The 20,883-nt window shown below is 47.8% G+C and overlaps 1 protein-coding gene and 1 long non-coding RNA gene across 10 annotated transcripts in view; one reads left to right on the top strand and one right to left on the bottom strand.

Moving 5' to 3' along the window:
* MAPK4 (mitogen-activated protein kinase 4) overlaps positions 1–20,883 on the bottom strand; it is a 176,299-nt gene that overhangs the window by 75,031 nt on the left and 80,385 nt on the right. The gene's annotated exons all lie outside the window — the stretch shown is intronic.
* On the top strand, positions 2,389–9,995 carry LOC118146899 (uncharacterized). Its single transcript, XR_004733044.3, has 2 exons — positions 2,389–2,607; positions 5,444–9,995. It is a non-coding gene; the product is annotated as an uncharacterized LOC118146899 (long non-coding RNA).

Below are 20,883 nucleotides of genomic sequence, written 5' to 3'. Positions count from 1 at the left end.
TTCTTAAGCAGGAACAAACCCTGCTTCCTGTTTGCAGATGTGGTTGTAGAGGAAGCTGTGTTGGTGCTGCAGCAGCTGCCTTGAGGCCACGTGGGGAGGCGGTAGAGGAGCATGGGACCTTGCTGGCATCGCTGAGGAGCTGAGCCACGCCTGCAACTACCCACCTGCAGCTTTCTTGCCAAGAGAGACTGTGAAGCCCTACTGCTGTTGAAGACATTTTTGCTTTGGACTTTTACATTATTTTTTCACTCGAGGGGCTGAGATGATCTAACGACAGTTACTTGCCCTTTGGGAAGGAGGGAACTCCCCACCCAGCATCTGCTGTTCCTTCTGTAAATATCTCCCTCAATTCTTGCCACTAACCACCCCACCTCAGAGAGATGAAGCGCTCCCTAGTCCCTGGGTCTGGCACATGGTTGGTCTAAATGCAAAGTAAAGAGATGTAGAACACATAGCTTCTGACTTCAAGAAGCTTATATTCATATCGGGGGAGTGGAACCACAGCGATAATTATGGAAACAATGCAGGAACATTCAGGGACTGTGTGATCGCTACTGTAAGTGCAGCAGGAAGTGGGGTGCGTCTGATCAGAGAGGGTTCTGGAGGATGTGGAAGGCAGCTTCCCAGATGGCCCAGTGATCCTGGTTTTCAGGCCCTGTGCCATCCCCTCCCCTTAAGTGGGTGCTGGACTCACTGACTTATTTCTAAGGAATAGAATTTGGTAGCAGGAATGGGATGCCCCTTTGGGACCAGGTTATAAAGAGCCTGTAGCTTACATCTCAGGTAACCACTCTCTTCTGTTCGCTCGTGGGGAAGCTGCTGCTCCTTCCCGAGGCAGCCCTGTTGGGAGACTCCTGGGAGTTCTCAGAAATAGATCTGCTGGCCACTGCGTGAGTGAGCTTGGAGGCAGCCCTTCCCCGAGTTGAGCCCTGAGTGAACTACAGCCCCACCAACAACTTGACTGACACCTCAGGAGACACCTCGAGTCAGAGGCACCCAACTAAGCTGTGCCCAGATTCCTGACTCTCAGGAGCTACATGGCAGTTAATGTTGTTTTTAAGCCAATAAATGTTGGGACATTTGTTACACAGCAATAGCTAACTAATGGAGAGGAAGCGCCTGGAGATCTGCATTTCTTGACTTTCTAAAGTAGAGAAGAAGCCTTGGAAAGTCCCCTTGGGTCTGGGGTCCTGGGTCTTACCTGGCACGGATCTCATTTGATTCCAGAGCCAGATGAACTGTGAAGAGGAGGGGAACCTTATCTTTTTGTTTTCACTGACGTAACCCGGGGTCCAGGGCAGTGTCTCGCATACAGAGAGGGATTCAATAAATAAATAACAGCGGACACAGCAATGACTCCATGTTTGCAGTAAGATTTTGGTCATGACAAAGTACAACCCACATGGAAAGATAAATTTAAAAAGCATCCCTGAAGCCCAGAAAAGAAAGCTTTTTAAATCCCTTTAGAGTGAGCAGGGACTGAAGGCAGGAGTTCAAGGGAGGAGGCCACACAGGCCCCCAAAAGCATGAAGACCAGAGGCATTTCCTCACCGAAGAAAGAACTGCTGTGTGGTCACTGATCTTTTCCATTGACCGCTGGGTCTCACTATCAGTGGTGGCGGCAGGCGGACCCCCAGGAATCAGGAGAAATGACTTTCCCTGGCTTTCCTGCTTTTGAAATTAAGTGCTGCTCCCTCCACCCCAGAGGTGTGCAGGCTGCAGTGGTTCACGTGAAGTGACCTGTGCATGCTCAGGAACTCGTTTTCCTTTGCAGAAACCCTGACGCATGAGCAGATGGCTGCTCCTAATGGTGCTGCCCATGATGCCAACCTCGGGCTGCATCCCCTATGCCAGGGCCTCTCTCATGCCCAGCACCACTCCCAGCCCAGGACCTGGGATGACCCTTCACACACACCAGCCAGCAGGACACCAACTGACCGGAGCCAAAGCCCAGCTTAGTCTCAAATAAACAGATCTCAAGGAGAGGAGCCACTGACAGGCTCTGCTGCCCAGGACGGGCCCCATGTGAGCCTTCTCCCCCTGGGATGTGTGAGCCTAGGGTGACTGCACACATCTCAACATCCCTGGGAGGCAGTGATGCCACCCACCCTGGATTGTGTTTCCTTTACATGATTTTTAAAGAACACACCTGTGGGGACACTGCTGAGAAAGAAACAGGAGGGGATCCTGTTGTCTTCATTCTCTCTGGGGTGGGGAAGTTAGAGGGAAGAATTGAGGGAGAAATTTACAGAAGGAACATCAGATGCTGGGTGGGGAGTTCCCTCCTCCCCAAAGAGCAAACTCTCGGACGGTTCGGGCTTTGCTGTTTTTCCTTTTGAAAATTACGTAACCAGCCAGGGAGAACAAAGCCTTCCCATGCCTCTCAGCGATACCAAAATAGCACGGAGAGAAATTCCGGCTGCCTCATCGGAACTCCAGCTCCACATCAGCAAAGCTGGGGAAGGGGAGCATCTGGGTCCCTGCGTGGGAAGTCTGGGTGCTGGTGGCTGCAGGCACAGTGCCAGCTGCACAGAGTCCCCTGCCCAGGATGGAGGCTGAGAGTCCAGCTTATGGTCCACAAGTGTGCAAGGGAGCGTGTGCACGCAGGTGTGTAAATCCTTCTGATTTTAAATGACTCCTACAACATTTGACCTTTGCAGATTCAAGGAGAAACTTCTGGTTCTTATTTTTAAGGAAGGAGATCTGAGCTAGCAGAAGACAGTGGCCTCTTTCAAAATCTAAATCAGTGCTATTATGACTTCAGTGGCTAAATAAGGTGAGGCCCTATTTGGGGCTGCCTTTGTTTGGGCTGTGTTCTGAAGGGAAGTGATCCCAGCCAGGTCTGAGCTTCTCAGAGGCAGAGCCTGCATCTTCCATTCTCCCACACTTGCTTCAGTACTTGCTGAACAGTGCCTGCAGGCCACTGTGCCTTCCCTGCATTGGGAGCTACTGCTGTGAGCCCACATTTAATAAGCCATAAAGAAAATGCAAAAAGTCCCATGGCAGCTCAGTGTTCAGATCTGTGCTTTCTTGCCAAATTTTGGGGCCCATTCATGGGACCACTTACCTTCTACCTGCAGGGTTAGCCCATGGCAGGAATGCTCAAACATCCTTGGCTTGTAGCTACACGAGTCTGTATCATCTTGCTTTACATCAGAAATGGCAAATGTGTGCTGTATATACCACTATTACTCCATTGTGTGCCTATGGCAGACATTGATAATCAGTCATGACTCTCTCCTGAGGAGCCAGGAGAATCAAACAGTCCTTCTAAAACAGCCCTCCTGAGAGCCTCTGCCAAGCACCCAGAGCTGGCACTTGGGCGGAGCCTGTCTGCATTGGTGGCCTTGACTCTGACCTCATGCTCTCATTGCTAACCGGGCTCTTTCTTTGTCTCTGGCACCAAGCTCTGCCTTGTTCCCCAGGCACACAGTCCCACTCAGCTGGCACATATTGAGAGCCTCCTTGGTGCGAGGGATAGTCATAGACATTCAACAACGTTTAAATTGAAGTTTTATTAGTTACACTGTGAGGTAGGTATAACTCTTCTTAGTAGATTAATCAACTCAGCACAGTGCGTGGTGCACAATAGGTACCCTGCAGGTGCCCATTCTCCTCCCCTTCCATTTTGCAGAGTTGAAATGACTTTCTCAAGGTCACACACTACAAGGCAGAGTCTGGGTTCTAATCCAGGCTTGGTTCCAACACCAGCAAACTCTGTCATCTCCCATGGGGCTTCCTGCTGCGGAGCACTCTTGAGCATGCTTGAGTTCTTGCTTCTGTTTTTCCATTTTCCCCAGTTCCTCGGGAAGGACTGACCTTGCTTCCTTAACCGACAGCCTTCTCACTGTCTCTAGCCTCTGATCTTGCCTCCCTGAATTCCTCTCACCAGCCGTAAAAGACATCAGTTCAGCCCATAGATAATGTCCTGTTTCCCTTGCCTCTGGGCCTTCACACTTGCTGTTCCTTTTCTCAGGAAAACCTGTTCTTTTCGTTAGGGAAACTGCCCCCCTTCTCTTCATCTGGTTCTTTTTTTTTTTTTTTGATACTAGGGTCTCGCTCTGTCACCCAGGCTGGTGTGCAGTGAGTCATGGCTCACTGCAGCCTCAAACTCCTGGGCTTAGGAGATCCTCCTGCCTTAGTCTCCTGAGTAGTCAGGACTACAGGTACATGCCACCATGTCCAGCTAGGTTTTTCTTTTTTTAAACTTTTGTAGACATAGGGTTTTACCATGTTTACCCAGGCTGGTCTAGAACTCCTGGGCTCAAGCAATCTTCCTGCCTCAACCTCCCAAAATGCTGGGATTACAGGTGTAATCCACACTGAGCCACTAATTCTTATTCATCCTTTAGGTCTAAGTTTAAATGTCCCTTCCTCCGGGAAGCCTTCCCTGATGTTTCCTTTCCCTTCCCAGACTAGCTTATCTGTTCAGGCTGTGTCCCCCTCTCAGCACTTTTGTGTCACTTTTCTCTCCGTTTCAGTTTTAACTTTTGTGTTTGGTGTTTGACTGGAAGTGCAGGGAGGTCAGGGGTTCTATCATGTGCATCCTCCATTCTCAGCACCTAATTCCTAACCTATTGCATCAATAATAACATCTGAGCAGGGCAAATGCATTCTCAGAAACTCCATACTCCAGACCGTCATTTACAAATTCAACTTTGTAAAACTCACTTCTTTCTACCCCCTGAGGGATACCAACCAGACACGAGAATTTCACGTCTTATCTGATTTAAATCCTGGATTCAGTCCCTTTATATTTCAGAGAGTTCTTGACTTCCTTCCACCCAGCCCAGCCTGCCTCTCGCCCAGGCGCACTGGCTCCTTATCCAGCCGATGCATGTGCATAGCTACCTCCTACTATTCCCGGAGAGGCTAATCATTTGCAGGGGTTATGCTCAGAGGCAACAAGAAATCATTCCTAAGGCAGAAAAAAAAGCAATTCCTCTCCCAGAGATTGCATCTCCGTTTTCCGGTGACAGAAATCACATTTTGACAGCTCAGGTCAACAATCCCCAGACCATATGGGGCTATCACAGTGCAGGAAAGCTGGAAGGCCTGGATTTTGGTCCTGGTGCTGCCTATGAGCACTGCAGCAAGGAGTCTCCGCTCTGTGAGGTAGGAATAACCACACTGCCCATTACTCATGGGAGAAGAACAAACGGGCTGGCAACACTGACGTGCTTCCCAAAGTAAGTACAGTCATGACCACAACCAGTTATACCAAAATGAACAGCACCCACCGTGACGTTAAGTGGGCCATAGGGGCTGGAAGTGTGAGTCCTTCTCATGCCTTGGGCAAGTCTCAGCATGCCTCCAATAGTGGGGTGGCCTTCACATAGAAGAGCTGAAACCACCGCACATGTGTTTTGAGTTTCTTTTCTGTGAGAGTTGGGAATGGAGACTGGGGGGGATCAGGCTACATTATCCCTCTCTTTCCTTCCAGCACACGCAGAGACATCCAGCCTGGGATATGGGGTACTGAGGAATGAATCTACAGTGAACTGCCACCTGGCTAACCAAGTCCATTACAGAGACACCATTCACTTGATTCTGACTTCCAGACTGCCGCATGTGTCCGCTGCTCTCCCTTCGGCCCTTTTCTGTGAGTGCCTCCTTCATGGAAAGGTTATAAAACCTTGAGAGTCAGACTCACATGCCACAGAGATCACATGGCAGGCTGGAGAGGAAACGCATGGCTGTACAATTGTTTTTGCACTTTGCTCCCTGCTCGAGCCGGAGAGACACCAGGGAGCGCTTTGGCCTCCCAGGAACAAAGAATCCCCTGCAGGCCTGTGACGCATCCCACATACCCACAAGCCTCATAGCCGTGATGGTCAGGGCCGTGGGAGGCCATCGGACCCCAGTGCACGCGGTGAGGGAGGGAGAGAAGTGGTCAGCCTCCAGTTGAAGAGCTCCCTGGAGGGAGAAGATGACAAGGCATGAAGCTCCACAGCCTGGGAGGGGAGTAGTCAAGAAAGCAACGGAGCTCATGGAACCAGGGAGATGGGCAGTGGGGAACCCACACTGAGCTCAGACAGGCGAGGCAAAGAACAGGAGCCTTGATGGGGACGTGGCTTCCCAAGTAGCACCTGTGTTCCTTGCTGGTTTGATTTCATGCTGAAAAAGGTCATTCATTAGACCTTCCCCAGGCAGCCCCCTCCCCAAAGCCATTGACTTCCTCTTGTTCCCAGCACAAAGGACCCCAGGAAGACAGAGCCTGGTTTCTGCTGGTTCTTGAGAAACCTTCAGGCCATTAGTCAGTTCACATAAATTAAGAGCAGGAATTCAGGCAAGTGAAGTGCAGAAAGGGGAAAGGACTCTTCCAAAGTCACTCCTGTTTTTGGAGCAGGCCCATTCCATTTTGGCATTTCCTGGTCTTCAGGCTGATCTTTATGGGGTGTCCTCCATCAGGTGAGGAAGGGGAACCTGACCCAGCCAGCAAAGGCTCATGCATGGCCAGGACTGGCCAACGGCAAAGGACCAGCTCCTCTTCCTCAAATAATTAAGTCAAAACTCTCTATGAGGAAACAAAGAGTCACTTATGGTCCATATGGCAGCGGCTACCAGCATTCCAAACCAGAATCCTCTCCCTTCACTAGACCAGAGCTGGAGTCAGGCTGCCCTCAGGGAGCGATGGCAGGAGGGGACTGGGAATTAGCCCTGTTGTGCTGAGGATGTGCAGGACTGGTGCCTAGTACAGCACCTGACCTCCACTGGGGCCCAGCCAGTGTTTGCTGGGTGGGGAGAACATCAGTTCATTCTAGTGTGAGATTGGAGAGCCAAGGCCCCTTAAGGCCAGGTACAAAAGATACCTCTGCTTAGGTATAATCAAAACAGTGAATTAATCAAGGGAATGTGGATGGTCTCCTGCCCATCAGTGGGAAATAAAACACTCAGGATCCCGTGATACGAGCCAGGGTGTGGGTCTAGGCTGGGGGAGCAGAGCTGGTGGAGGAGCTAGGGAGAGGAAAAGAGAGAGAAAGGGAGAAGGTAGTGGAAGGGGGGCAATGGGTAGAAAGAGGTCAAGAGTGAGGAACACGGCAGGACCTTACTTCCAGCCCCAGAGGCAGCTGTCCGCCTTCCTTCTGAGTTGCTTGGCCATCATTAACACTCAGACACACAGACAGATTATTCTCACTGCCCGGGAGCCTTGGATATACACATTTGATATAGTCCTCAGTGCAGAAAATGCTGCAACCTTGACAACGGCAGCAGCACATTAGCTTGACAAATGCAATCCTGCCGGCAGCCAAGAACCTCCCAGTTCTCCCAGGTACTGGGAGTCCGGGGCAGGAACTGGATTTAACCTGCACAGTGTAGTTACTTCACTGGGAACCCAGATCAGGGCTGGCGCCCCAGCCAATGCACTCGGACGTTTGGCCTGCAAGGCTGGATGCTGACGCACTAAAGCATTCCTTTGCTTCTACACACTCCAGATAAATGAACCTCAGGGTTTTATGAGTTCTCAAGAACCAGCAGAAACCAGGCTCTGTCTTCCTGGGGTCCTTTGTGCTGGGAACAAGAGGAAGTCAATGGGTTTGGGGAGGGGGCTGCCTGGGGAAGGTCTCAGCCGCCTCCCCAGCTTAAGTATAGTCCTACTTCCAAGCTACCCATTGGGAGGAAGAGTACTTGATAACATTGCCTTTAACCCAATGCCATGGGCCAGGGCAACTTGGGGCTCAGAAAAGTACTTAAGGTGGTCAGCTGATATGCATTATGCACTGAGCTTCCTTAAGGAACACACCTGAAGAGGTAGAGGCTGGACAGGGGAAGGAGGGGCTGGATCAGGTCAGCATAGGCAGGAGGAGATGTCTCTCCCGTGCTGGTCACTTCCCACCTGGAGGAAGCCAGGTGAGGCTGCTGTCACCGAGCATGGCAGGAGGGGACAGAACCCTCACTTTTCCAGTGCAAGCCTTCTGGGTGGGAAGCAGACTGCTTTTGGAACTAGGCTTTATTATACTGCCAATGACAAAATCATTTTCTTTTTTCAAGGAGTGATGTCAATTGTTTTTTGTTCTGAATCCATTTCAACCACCTGAATTGCAAATTAGGATCCCGAGTGTGGGCAGGCAGAGGGTCTGAGGACACCTCAAGAGGCCTAGCCTCAGAAAGCCTGAAGAGCAACCCAACGTGGGTCTCACATGGGGCTGAGCTGGGGACTCCTAGGGGGTCAGATCACCGGGGCTGAGGTGGAGGATTGGCACTCAGGGCCTACCCCTGTCCCTAGGTTTAGTTTTATATAAGGCGAGTGTTTCACTGACATAAAACAAAAAACAAAACAAATCACTGACTCTGAGAGTGATCCTTTTCACCCTGTGGGTTATTCTGTCCTTCCTTCGACATAAAGGCAGAGAGGCGTGGAGTCCCAGCTTCAACTACCCTCACCCAGGCTCCAAGGACGTAAGGTTCACTTTGCCTTCCTTTGAGTTGTCAGCAAAGGTGGCTGGGAGTAAAGCCTGGGACAGTCTTGCTGACCTTCCCCCATGAGGCCACCTCCCAGGGCAAGCGTGTGAGGGCTGTGGGCAGGGTAAGGTCACAGTCAAGCAGGGAGGTGAAGCCTTGTCAGGGAGATACTATAGCTTGTCGCCTTCCATCCACAGGCCCAGGACATCTCTAAATACCTAGATTCCACATCCTGCCACCTCTAGCTTTTGCCTCCTGCAGGAGCTGGGTGTGAGAACCATTCACTTTTGCTTTCCTGCAGCAGAGAGCACTGTAGGCTGTGGCATCCCTCAGTGAATGTGTTCAGGAGAAGCTCTGCAGTGCTCTCTCTGCCACCCTCCTGCATCCCCTGCAGTCCCTCCTCCTTGCCTCAGTGATTCTTAAAACATATCTGTTCATTTTGTTCTGTGGAGAAGGTTTATTGAAGCTCTCCGCTGCCCCACAAGTTCTTCACATGCAAACTCCTCACACAGCCCCCACGGTCATGCCTGCGCTGTCTTCCCCACTCTCCAGAGGCTGCCTCCCACACCACAGCTACACAGAATGGGGTGATCTTCCCTGACTCACCACATTCTCCACACATGCAGGGCCACCTGCTTGTGACCCTGTCCTCTCTGCTTGCTCGGAGCAACCCTGCTCATGCTGTGCTGAAATGTCACCCTCACGCCTTCACAGTTACATCCTTCCAGTTCAGAGCACAACACACATGCCCAGAGTGCCCCCTCCCCCGCCTCTCTCTTTCTCTGGGTCTTTCTTTCCACCATACTGGGAATCCGAAGAGCAAAAGTGTGCTTTCTAGATTTACCCTTATACTCCCAATTATACTCCCAACCATGTGTGGTTCCTGGCATGTAGTAGATGCTCAATAAAGAGTTAATGAATAAAAGATAATGCAGGGGGTGGGAATGGGTCTAGGGGCTTGAAAGCAGCAAGTGTTTGGAAGAGGTGCTTGGGGGAAGTGAGTCATAAAGGTGCCCTTCCCTGGAAGGTGTGACTTGCTGGGGGAACCAGGGGTCAGCTCTCTAGGACAACAGCAGGGTTCTAAGAGGTCATGAGGGAACCGCGGAATGAATGGTTGAACACTGCAGACCAGGCGGGGCTCGCAGAATATGATGGCACAGCAGGCAGGAAGTGTGGCAAAGGATGGAGGATGGGGAGGTCAAGGAGGAGCTGGGCGAAGTGTGCAAAGAGGAGTAAACTCAGTAGGGGTGTGAGAGTTCAGTGGCACCCAAAGAAGCTGGGAACAGAGAAGGAATTGGGCTGAAGGTGGAATCCTGGTAACGGCATGCACCCTCTCAGGGATCCCACACAGGCAAGGCTTCAAACCACACAGTAGGACGACCGAGTGCCAGTTACATCCTCAGGCTCGTTTCTCAGCCTCCCTCCCTAGGAGCAGCCACAGCACACGACATTTTGTAGCTCACAGACCATCTTCAATAAATTCCCCTTACGAATCATTTTGCCTGATTCTTCTGGAAGCCTCAGCTGCCGTAGACAGTTCTTTTATTGTTTGGTAACCCCATGGGTAGCAATAAAATTGAGATGAAAACACATTTGCAGAGCAACTTTCACTGTCCAAGCACTGCAGAGCACTTGCATGTAGCATTATTGAATATTTAATACTTTCATGTAATATTTATCGAGCATCACAACGTACCGGGCAGTGAGGATCCAGTCTTGGGCCCCATGGAACTTACAGTCTGGGGGTGGAGGGGCAGGTGTGATGCAAATAATGTCAAAATCTGACTGCAGATGATCACAACTGTGATAGGTATATGATGGAAAAGTACAGGATGCAGGTAGCAAGGAGACAACGACTTTGGGGGAAGCAGCAGGCTCCCTGAAGAAGTGACATTTAAATTGAAGAGCGAGTAGAGGGTGACCAGGAGGTGGGAAAAGGTCCATACCATGACATTGAGAAGTCTGTTGCTAGGGGAACAGAGAGACAGCTAGAGGGATAGGTCCTGCGGGGCCACGGGAGGCCACAGGCAGAAAAATGAGGTTCAGGAGAGAAGTGGGACTGGAGGGGGATGACCCATGTGCTCCCCTCTGAGAAAGCTTGAGCAAGGGGCATCATCATTATATGTCCTGTGAGGACACAGATGCTTCCTGGTTGGGTTCACTGGAGCCCTGGGGACAGAGATCACTGCAGGCCCTGCTGAAAGTCTTTGCAGTCCCCATGCCTCTGCAGTTCTATTTTGTCTATGCTCGGTCCTGCTCTGCTCCATTCCATGCTCCCAGTGGGACTCCTCACTCGGGATGGCCAGCTCCAGGGTGCTTCTGGAGTACAGAGTACCCAGGGACAGAGTAGAAGGAAGTCACTCTGACCACCACTTACAGCCAAGGGTAAGTGACCCTTGCAGTGCCTCATTTAAAAAAAATAAAGAAACCCATGTGAGTTGCTGGCAAATGATGGGAGAAGGCAAAGCCCCATGGAGGAAGAGCTTCAGTGACAGCCGTGGCTGGAGAGGGGAAGGGGAATCTCTGAGGGGAGGCGACTCCAGGGGCAGTACAGTTGAGGACCTCTGGTTTAAAAAAGACAACATTGGGCTCAAGTCTGACCTCTGCCTCTTACAGACACTGTGATGTTGAGCCTCAGTTTCCTCACCGGTTAGCTGGAATCGATGCCTTCCATTTTTATCCCACAGGGTTTTTCTAAGAGTTAAAAGCAACAGCTATGAAGTCAGTGTGAAAAGTAAAAATATCACACAAAAGACGCATTTCAGCCATCTATATCTATCATATAGCTATCATTTACCTTCTAAACCAGGCAGTAATAACAGGAAACAACGGGCTTCATCTCACTTAACTTCAAAATGACACTCCTAGGAACATGACATTATGACCTCCACCTTACACCTGGTGAAACTGAGGTATGGACAGGTTTAGAAACTTGCCCAAGCACACCCATCTGGAAGGTGGAGGGGCTGGGCCCCAAACCCCAGCCTTCCACCCTCTGATGCCATGCCCTCAGCCATTAGGCTCTGCTGCCTGAGTGAATTCAATGCCCAGGACACCTACTAAGAGCTGTCCTGATCTTGGGCCTGTGTGCTGACAGACACAGTTAAATTCCCATTAGCTTGCCATGGGCCCCTTGACAAGGGACTGCCCTTCCTCCCACTCTGCTTCCTTTTGATTCTGAGAACAGTAATCCCAGAAGTGGGCTCGTTGTAGAAAAAAGAAATTAAAACAAGATAACTATGGCTCCCACTGCTGATGTGAAATGGCTGTGATGGTACACGGTGTTTAATAATCACACATGTTCATGCATTGATTCTCATATACTCATCTCTCCTTCAACCCAAACCCAGCAAAATCATCTCTGCCAGCATTGAGAGCTCATGGTGCTGTCGTTTCTGAGGCCACTATGGATGGCCCGTTGGCATTCATCTCTCTTTAATCCCATTGCTGTAATGTTCAGTAGAAAGCTCCCTCGCCTCCGAACCCCTCTTTTGCCATATCCCACTTCCACCAGTCCTCCCTGCCACTCTTTCCCAGACACCTATTCCCTGGCCTGCAGGCCTCTCTTTCTCCCCCTCTCCTTCACCTTCCCTCGAGATGGCACTCCCCTGCGAATCCCCATCCCATCCCTTATCCTCCACTGCAAGTTTGAGCAGTGTCCCCTCAGAAGAGCCACGTGGGAGTTTCTAGAAGAGGATGGGGTGGGAGTGGGTATGATGGGGGAATAGCACGTCTTATGCAAATGGTGAAAACAACACCTATCGGCCTGGTTCCAAGGTCGCTTGCTGTTCCTTTTCTTTCTCTGTGATGCCCTCTCTTCCTCCTCCTCAAACACTCATACTCTTCCCCGTTAGCACGCACACTGAGGATCTGAGCTCAGCCATCTCTACTAAGATACTGCATTCCCTTTCCCAGGGGATCTGTATGTTACGCTTTAGCTCTATGGAATGAAAATCTATGTCCTGGTTATAAATGTTAGGCATCACCTTGGCTATTTTGGCAATGGGGGGAATGACTTTTGGCACATGAAAAATGACATTGCAAAGGCTATTTCCTGGGCTTGGAGAGAAAGAAAGAGGGAGGGGAAAGCAGTCCTTCGGAGCAGTGGGTAAAGGATAAGGCAAGGAAAGCTGTTCCCACCCTGGGAAGCACTGTGACTGTTCTCCCTGCTCTAGGAACTCCTGAGGCTTTTGCCTGCATGACTGAACAGGTTTGGGTCCTCCAGATACCTATGGCAAGTGTGACTTTGTCCCAGCCAGCTAGTGGATCCTAGCCACTCCCAATCTGATGATTACCCTACCACCCCCGCCACCCCACCCTGAGTCTTCCTGTCAGCTGCTCTCCTGTTTCCCTCAACCTCCCCAGGTGTTATTTACAGGGGGAGGCTGCTACCAAAGCAACCAAAGGTGACCATTATTTTACCTATCATGTTCTGTTCCCCTCTTCCCTCTCCAGACCAAATGAAAAGTGATCTAATAAGCAAGGTCTCCTCTCCAGTGCAGAAATCTAAATCTTCTGGGAAGCAGCTGCAAAGAGAGGGGAAGGCAACTCAGATCTGTACTAAGATGGGGACCCATGGGCATTCATCTCCCTTTCCACTGAGAGGGCATTCAAGTTGATAGTAAGGGGGTCTTTTCACCAATATAAACCCGTAATGATGAAGAGAACAGGATGGAAGAGTCGGAGGACAAGGGAGGTTAAGACATCTCTGAAAGGCAAAGAATTCAGTTGTCTTGGGCCAGACTGAACAGTGAGGAGAGGGTAGGGGCAGGGGGCAGCCATGGAGGATGCCATCAGGCCCATGGATATCTAGAGAGGCCCTAGACTGAGGTCAGCAAGAGCCAAGGCCAGCAGGTGGGAGGGGCTAAGACTGTGGGATTACTTGAGGCTTGCATGAAACCACCGAAGACCCCTTCCGCACCACCCAGACTTCTGTATGTAACTAAATACATGATAGCAAATTGTTTGAGGGGAAGGCAAGCAGATCTGAAGTATTTGATAATTACTCCTCTCTACGTGCTTCTTTCCTTAACAACAATAAACTGCCAAAAAACAAACAAAAAAGACAGGTAATGTATATAATTTAGAGACATGGAAATAACCAGTAAAACTAAATAAACACTTAAAAGTTCAGGGTCAGGGATGGGACAGAGGACAGCAGCAGCTTTTCATTATAAGCTTCTTTTGAGCTTCTTAAAAAACACCATGGCTTGCTCCAATTAAAGTTAGAAAGTTACAAAGAACTAGGAATCACCCACTTAGCCTCAACCTCATGGTCATCACGGCAACAGGGAAGGGTACTCCAAAGATGGAAGGCTGTCTCAGTCCAGTGGGACAAGATGCCGGGAGGGACTCCACTCAGTCTTGCAGGAGAAGAGAGAGGGCACCCTCTGACCACTGCCTGGAGGGCTGGCTTTGAAGAAGCTCTGCCTTTTATCAGGGACTGTTGGCCTAGCTCATCCTCACCCTCACCTTATTCAAGTGCCTTGACACTGTAACTCCGTGATTTTCAAACTTAGTTACATATTAGAACCACCTGGGAAATTTAAAACCCTGATGCCTGGGCATTATGACCAGTGAACTAAATTGCTGGGGGTGGGATCTCCAGGTGATTCCAATGTGCAGCTAAGGTGAGGAGCACAGCCAAGAAGACGAAGAGGAGCTTACCATACTGGGTACTGTCCCAAATAACACACAGCTGAGAGGAGCTAATTTTTCCCCTATTATAAACAGTCACAGAGAGCCCTGGTAAATGCACTGTGTGTGTGTGTGTGTGTGTGTGTGTGTGTGTGTGTGTGTGTGTGTATGTGTGTTAAGACCAATGGAACAGATGAAAGCAGCCACCATTTGTATTCCTTTGGCAAGATCATTCATCAATTTTGTAAGTAAGAGACTGGAACTGATGTTAGGGTCTAAGCCCAAGCCTCCTCGCAGGACAGCTGGCAAGACATCAACAAGAAGGGCCCAGACACGGTCCCTGAAAAACCCCTCAGCCCATGTGGGCCATGACCTAAAACAGCTGTGCTGAAACTTGAGTGTCAGAATCATCGGGAGGCTCATTAACTCACAGATGGCTGGGCCCGCCCCAATGTTCCTGATACAGTAGGGGTTGGGGGTGAACTTTCTAACAAGTTCTTAGGTGATACTCATTCTACTTGTCTCCAGACCAGACTCTGAAAACCACTGACTCAGAAGGACTTGGAAGGAGGGAGGAAGGGTATGTGGGTGCATGGTAGGTGTAGACACCCCCTTTCCCAAGTTAAAAAAAAAATAAGGCAGCCATCAAGAGGATGATGGACACAAGACCCTCCTAGTTTAACTCTGAAGGTTCGAGACTGACTCTGATTACCAACAACCCCTGCAGGCTGTTGTTAATCACAAGGGGACCATCTAGGCTTTGAACACTGCATATGGAACCTGATAGAATGTTCCTTTTTCAGATATGCCACAGGTCAGACCTCATGGCTCAGCATCACTGAACCCCTGCAAAAAATAAACAAATGAGGAAAGGTGGTTCTATCCAGGGACACCAGTATCACCAAAAGTTTCAACGCATGCTTCCCTGTGTTTCTATCATAGGGGAAAGTCGCTCCTGAAAACAACCACCTCATAGTCAGGATTACTTGAATTTAGGCAATTTCTCAGAGTTTTTCTTCACTAACTATATTGGAGTGGTTGTTTCATAAACTAAGATAAAGGAAGAAAGGCAAAATGCACACACCAGCAGTTTTTCTAAACCAAAGTTAAAGCATACTTAGTAATTTAATTTAGAATGATCAATTGAACCATCACCCAAAACTCATTTCCTGAAATCCCCTGGGGTGGAATTCTTCAGCTCTGGAGCCTGGGCTGGCCTTCTAAATCTTCAAGTCAATTTCCTCTTCCCAAATATACAATAATATGTTTCAACTGACAAGCAAACAGCAGCCAAAGTGTGGGGAAAATAATTTGCCCAAAATTATTAATTAGAATTCATTTAGGGGAATTTCATTAATTGGGATATTGTTTAGACTTCTTTTAAAGTGGTTATTATTGACTTATTTTAATTTCAATCCCCTGACTTTTACTAAAACCATTAATGGTTATGAGAATATACTGTTATATTTGCAGGGCCACAGATATATTTGTTTTACATGTAAAAATCTAATTTATATAGAATGTCAAGTCTAAAGGGCTTCTGGAAGTAATGTTGCCACAGAAAGCTTTTGTAAAAAACAAAACCTCATAGGGAACCAAGTATATGTGAGAACTGCTAACATATTGAACACTTACAAAACAGATACAGAACTGTGCTGTTTAGCATAAATTTGCTCTACTTTTAGTACAAGTTTTAACTATTTAGTTTAAAGACAATGTGAACATTGAACATGATTCTTATGTAATTTTTATCTAGTTTATTTCTAAATGTTGTTTACTAGCATTTTATTGAGAAATCCTGATCCACAGAGATAAGTTACAGCAAATGGTATAACAGCTTTTCTAAAAAGAGTTCATATTGATAATTTCAAGTTATTTTTAAGTTAAAAAAGAGATGGAGGAATAAACAGTAGACAGCTAAAAATCAAATTAGCATATTGAGGGTTCAGTATGTTGAAATTTGATAAATAACACATTTGAGTGTGTTATTTTGGTTACAATTTTCAAGAAGATAAAAGTAGATTTTTTTTTAAGTTTGAATCAAACATCTGTAGAGCAGAGTGTGTTATTTGGGTTATAATTTTTTAAAAGTTATAGATTTTTTAAAAGTTCAAATCAAATGTCTATAAAACACCAAAGCACCTTTTAAACACAATTTAAAATCTACAAACCTATATGAACTTCCCTACAGATAAGAAAACTGAGACCCAAGAAAGGTAGGGAGACTCGTCCAAATCCCATCAGGATTTAGTGACAGGCTGAGATTAGAACTGACTTCTGATAATCATCCAGCCCTCAGTTTATATTCTGTGATTCAGAGAGAACGCTTTATGGGGATTTCGATGTGGAATGTGGCTCCTTCAGATCTTCAGTGAGCCAGTGAGAAAACAAAGAATAGAGACTGGCTTCATGGGTCACAAAGAAGACTTCTTACTCAACTCCCCTCTTTTTGTTCCAGGTGACAGCTGATACGGAGCATCTGAAATTGACAAATAATCATCTTTGGCAACAGCAGATTTAAAAGACAACAAACACTGATTTGTGAATTTGCAAATAATCTTTGTTTGCTACAGGACATCAGCCTTTTTTCTTATTTTTCTAGGTAACTTCATGGAAGCCTGCTCCGTCAGTCTCTAAGTTGTTCCTTCCTCTCCTTCCCTGACTACTCAGACACTAACACATCAGTGTATGGATGTGTGTGTGTGTGTGTGTGTGTGTGTGTGTGTGAAAGCCAAGAGAAGGGATGAAAGATGAAAATAGCCACAATTGGATGGACATGGTAGCTCATGCCTGTAATCCCAGCACTTTGGGAGGCTTAGGCAGGTGGATCACTTGAGATGAGGAGTTTCACGCCAGCCTGGCCCACATGGTGGAACTCTGTCTCTACTAAAAATAAAAAAAGTAGCCAGGCATGGTGGTGCACACCTGCAAACCCAGCTACTTGGGAAGTTAAAGCAGGAGAATCACTTGAACTCGGGAGGCAGAGGTCGCAGTAAGCTTAGATTTCGCCACTACACTCCAGCTTGTGTGACAAGGGGAGACTGTTTCAAAAAAAAAAAAAAAGGAAATAGCCATAATCGCTGCTCCTTTGGTAAAGGCATATATACATATATATATATATATATTTTTTTTTTTTTTTTTTTGGTAAACAAGAAGAATGTCCTGGGGACTAGAGCTAATTAAGATCTCTGTATAAGTCCAAATTTATTTGGTGTGACCTCAAGGTGACAGAGCATGGCCCCTGAACAGCCATATTGCTGATATGGCCCCCAAGGGGGCAAAAGCCTATTTGTTTTATGCCGCTGATTGCCAATTTCCTTCCAAATGCCTCACTGTTGACAGGAAGGAACTCTTCTACTGCTAGCATGGTTGTTTTTGCTGCGTGCTCTTTTGCTCCTGTCTGTGTGTCTATATAAAGATTACATATGTGTGTGGATGTGCATAAATAACACTGGCCTATACCCACAGTTCCCAAGATGAAAGTCTTGCCCTAATGTGCCCTTCTAGAATAAAGGGTTTGTGACATATTTCAACTGATTCCATTAAGAGAACAAAAGAATGTGAGGTGGCTATAAATATCAGATGCTAGCTGGGACCTCTGGTTAGTTGCTACTAGAGATAATTATTAACAGAGTGAAGAGTATATAAATAGCATAGACTGCCCAAGATAGACATCTGCCCCACTGTTCCAGGTTCCTGATGGGATGTTCTACCAGGTGAGCTAATCAAGGGAACAAACTCTTAATCAATCAGCCCAATGTCCAACAAGGAAGGACTAATTAAATTATTATATATCACCCGATGGGGAAGAAAAGGTATGTTTGAAAAGGTCATTTAAAGACATCAGAAAACGTGCATGATGTGGCACTAAGTGATAAAAGGTTACTAAATGGTGCAGAGTATAATCCCTTTTTTGTTTTAAACTTGTATGGAAAAAAGACTAGGAGGGTCATCTTTTTTTTTTGAGACGGAGTTTCGCTCTTGTTACCCAGACTGGAGTGCAATGGCACGATCTCGGCTCACTGCAACCTCCGCCTCCTGGGTTCAGGCAATTCTCCTGCCTCAGCCTCCCGAGTAGCTGGAATTATAGGCACGCGCCACCGTGCCCAGCTAATTTTTGTATTTTTAGTAGAGACAGGGTTTCACCTTGTTGACCAGGATGGTCTCGATCTCTTGACCTCGTGATCCACCCGCCTCGGCCTCCCAAAGTGCTGGGATTACAGGCGTAAGCCACCACGCCCAGCCTAGAAGGGTCATCTTTTAACATTTTGCTTATTATCTGTAAGTGATAGATTACAGAATGTTTATCCTTTGTAATTTTCTGCATTTTCTCCTAAATTTTCTACAATGACCATATATAATTTTGCAATATTTATATTGAATCATAAAAGTGGTTCAACACTAAGATTAGAGCTTTTTCTCATTTACCCCTACCTCCCTTAACAAAATACCAAGCTCTCAGAGCCCACTCAGTGAACAAGTACACAAAGGGGTTTTCTCAGGATGCAAACTACATAGTTTGCATGTAGAAAAGGCAGATGACAGATTTCTGTCTCAGAACATCACTAATTTGGCTCAGGTTTAAAGATTTCTGCTTTCTTGGTTCACTCTCATTTCCAGTCATCCAACTTGGCACCAACCTTAGGGAATTACTTTAGTGTCTTCAAGGCTGCTCACTTCTACCCACAGGCCAAGGTTTAGCTGTGTTTTCCTCCACTCCCCAGGTTTCTGAAACAGCAAGGTCACTTTGAGCCTGGGTGCCAGCTGACTTAGGAGGCAGCTGCTCTCCCCCACCTGCCTGGTCACCTACAGGTTGTGCCCATGGGAGCCCCTACAAGGCCTTCCTCCTCTGTGGAGGGCTACAGATAGGCAGACCTGGCTTGGAACTCCGGCTCTCCTGTTTCCTAGCATAGCAGCTTGGGCAGTGGTTTAGTATCGCTGAGCCTCAGTTCCCTGTCTGAAGAACGTGATCATCAAATCCACTTCTCAGGGCAATGTAGAGTCTGGAGATAATGTACACAAGGACACTGCTTAGGTGCCTGGCAGGGAGCAGCCACTCCGTCAACAACAGCTGCTAATAGGATTAGGGTGCTGCTGCTGCTGCTGCTGCTACTGACTCTCAGTTCTTCCTTCCAGAACTTGATCTCTCTCTGAAAAGTCCCCACATTTATTTTCATGTTCATTTCACCATGCTAGAACAACTGCATCAATGCAACAGTGCTGACTTAGGTTTCAACTCCCCTGGCTCCTCTTGGGTTGTTCCCCTCTAACCTGCTGTGACGTTGGATAGGTGGTCTCCCAGAGGGGCAAGTGACATCCAGCAGTAAACACAGGAACTTTCAGGGTGCAGTGGCTCTTGGCAACTCCAGGATGCCTGTTGTTGTTTGTATTAAAAGTGCTGATGCCTCAGCTATTCAGCTGCAAGGGGAAGGAGGTGTTGCCTTACTCAGGCAGAAGGATAAATTCACTTTTGAAAGGCAAGCTTACGTCCTTGGATAAAATATGTCATACTTGTTTGAAGGACTGTGATTTATCATAATATTTTTCTAAGACTTCAAGGCCTCCAATGTTAACTCTAGGACTGTAAACCCTGCCATAAGCAATCTGAAATGAGGGAGAGATTTTTTCCACTCTAGAAATAGCTGCCAAATAGACAGGTTCCACCCAGTGCTCACTCACATGTTGCCAACCTAGCATCCCATCTCATCATTAGCCAGGAATAGAGCAATAGATATGAAGTTAGAACCAGTGGAGAGAGGGGAAGGACCTAGGATTAACCAAGTCAGGGATTTTACATGCACGATGCCCTGAAGGTGCACAAACCCACTTGTTACAGACTGACTTGTATCCTCCAAATTCATATGCTGAAGCCCTAACCCTCAGGAACTCAGAATGTGATGGTATTTGGAGATCGGGTCTTTGAAGAGGTTCTTAAGGTAAAATGATGTCATCGGGGTAGGCCCCGATCTAATATGACAAATGAACTTATAAGAAGAGAAGGTTAGGACGTAGGCCACACACAGACTGAGGGGCAACCATGTGAGGACGCAGGGAGAAGGCGGGCGTGTGTACTCCAGGGAGAGAGGCCTCCAGTGAGAAGGTGGGCGTGTGTACTCCAGGGAGTGAGGCCTCCAGTGAGAAGGTGGGCGTGTGTAAGCCAGGGAGAGAGGCTTCCAGGGAACCAACCCACCAACACTTTGATCTTGGACTTCCAGCCTCCAGAACTGTGAGAAAATCCGTGTCTGTTGGTTAACCCACCCCGACTGTGGTATGCTGTCACAGCATCCCCAGCACACAAACACATGCCTGCTGCAGGCATTATTCCTATTTTACACGTGTGGAAACAGATGCGTAGAAGTAGCCTGGCTGGGGCCACGCCACAGACCAGCGGCAGGGTCAGGCCTCAAACCACATCTGTCTGACTCTAAGCCCGTCCCCTGTCCTTTACTCTAGCTGGTTAAGAGTGAGGGGTTCTGAGTCAGGGTTCTTGGGTTCAAATCCTGGCTCGGCCATTTCCTGGCTCAGTGGCTTTGGGCAGGTTGCTGAACCTCACTGTACCTGACTTTCAACATGTATCAAATAGGGCCACAAAGATCTCTACTTTGTTTGCTTGTAGAGGGGATTAGAGTTCAAAAATGAACTAATATATGTAAAATCTTACTGCTTGACCCATGCTATGTGCTCAATAAATGTTAGCTAATATTATTACCATTATTACCATGTTTATTATCACTGTTATTACTGAGGAATCCTCAACAATACTGGTCGAAACTTCTCATTTGGCAAAGTCAGTAAAATTAGGCCCAGAGATGGGAAATGTCTTCAAAGGGCACGAAACCAGGT

This window comes from Callithrix jacchus, chromosome 13 (genome assembly GCF_049354715.1).
Source record: "Callithrix jacchus isolate 240 chromosome 13, calJac240_pri, whole genome shotgun sequence".
Classification (NCBI taxonomy): domain Eukaryota; kingdom Metazoa; phylum Chordata; class Mammalia; order Primates; family Cebidae; genus Callithrix; species Callithrix jacchus.
The sequence above is the reverse complement of the archived record's forward strand: the minus strand, read 5'-3'. Positions and strand labels throughout refer to the sequence as shown.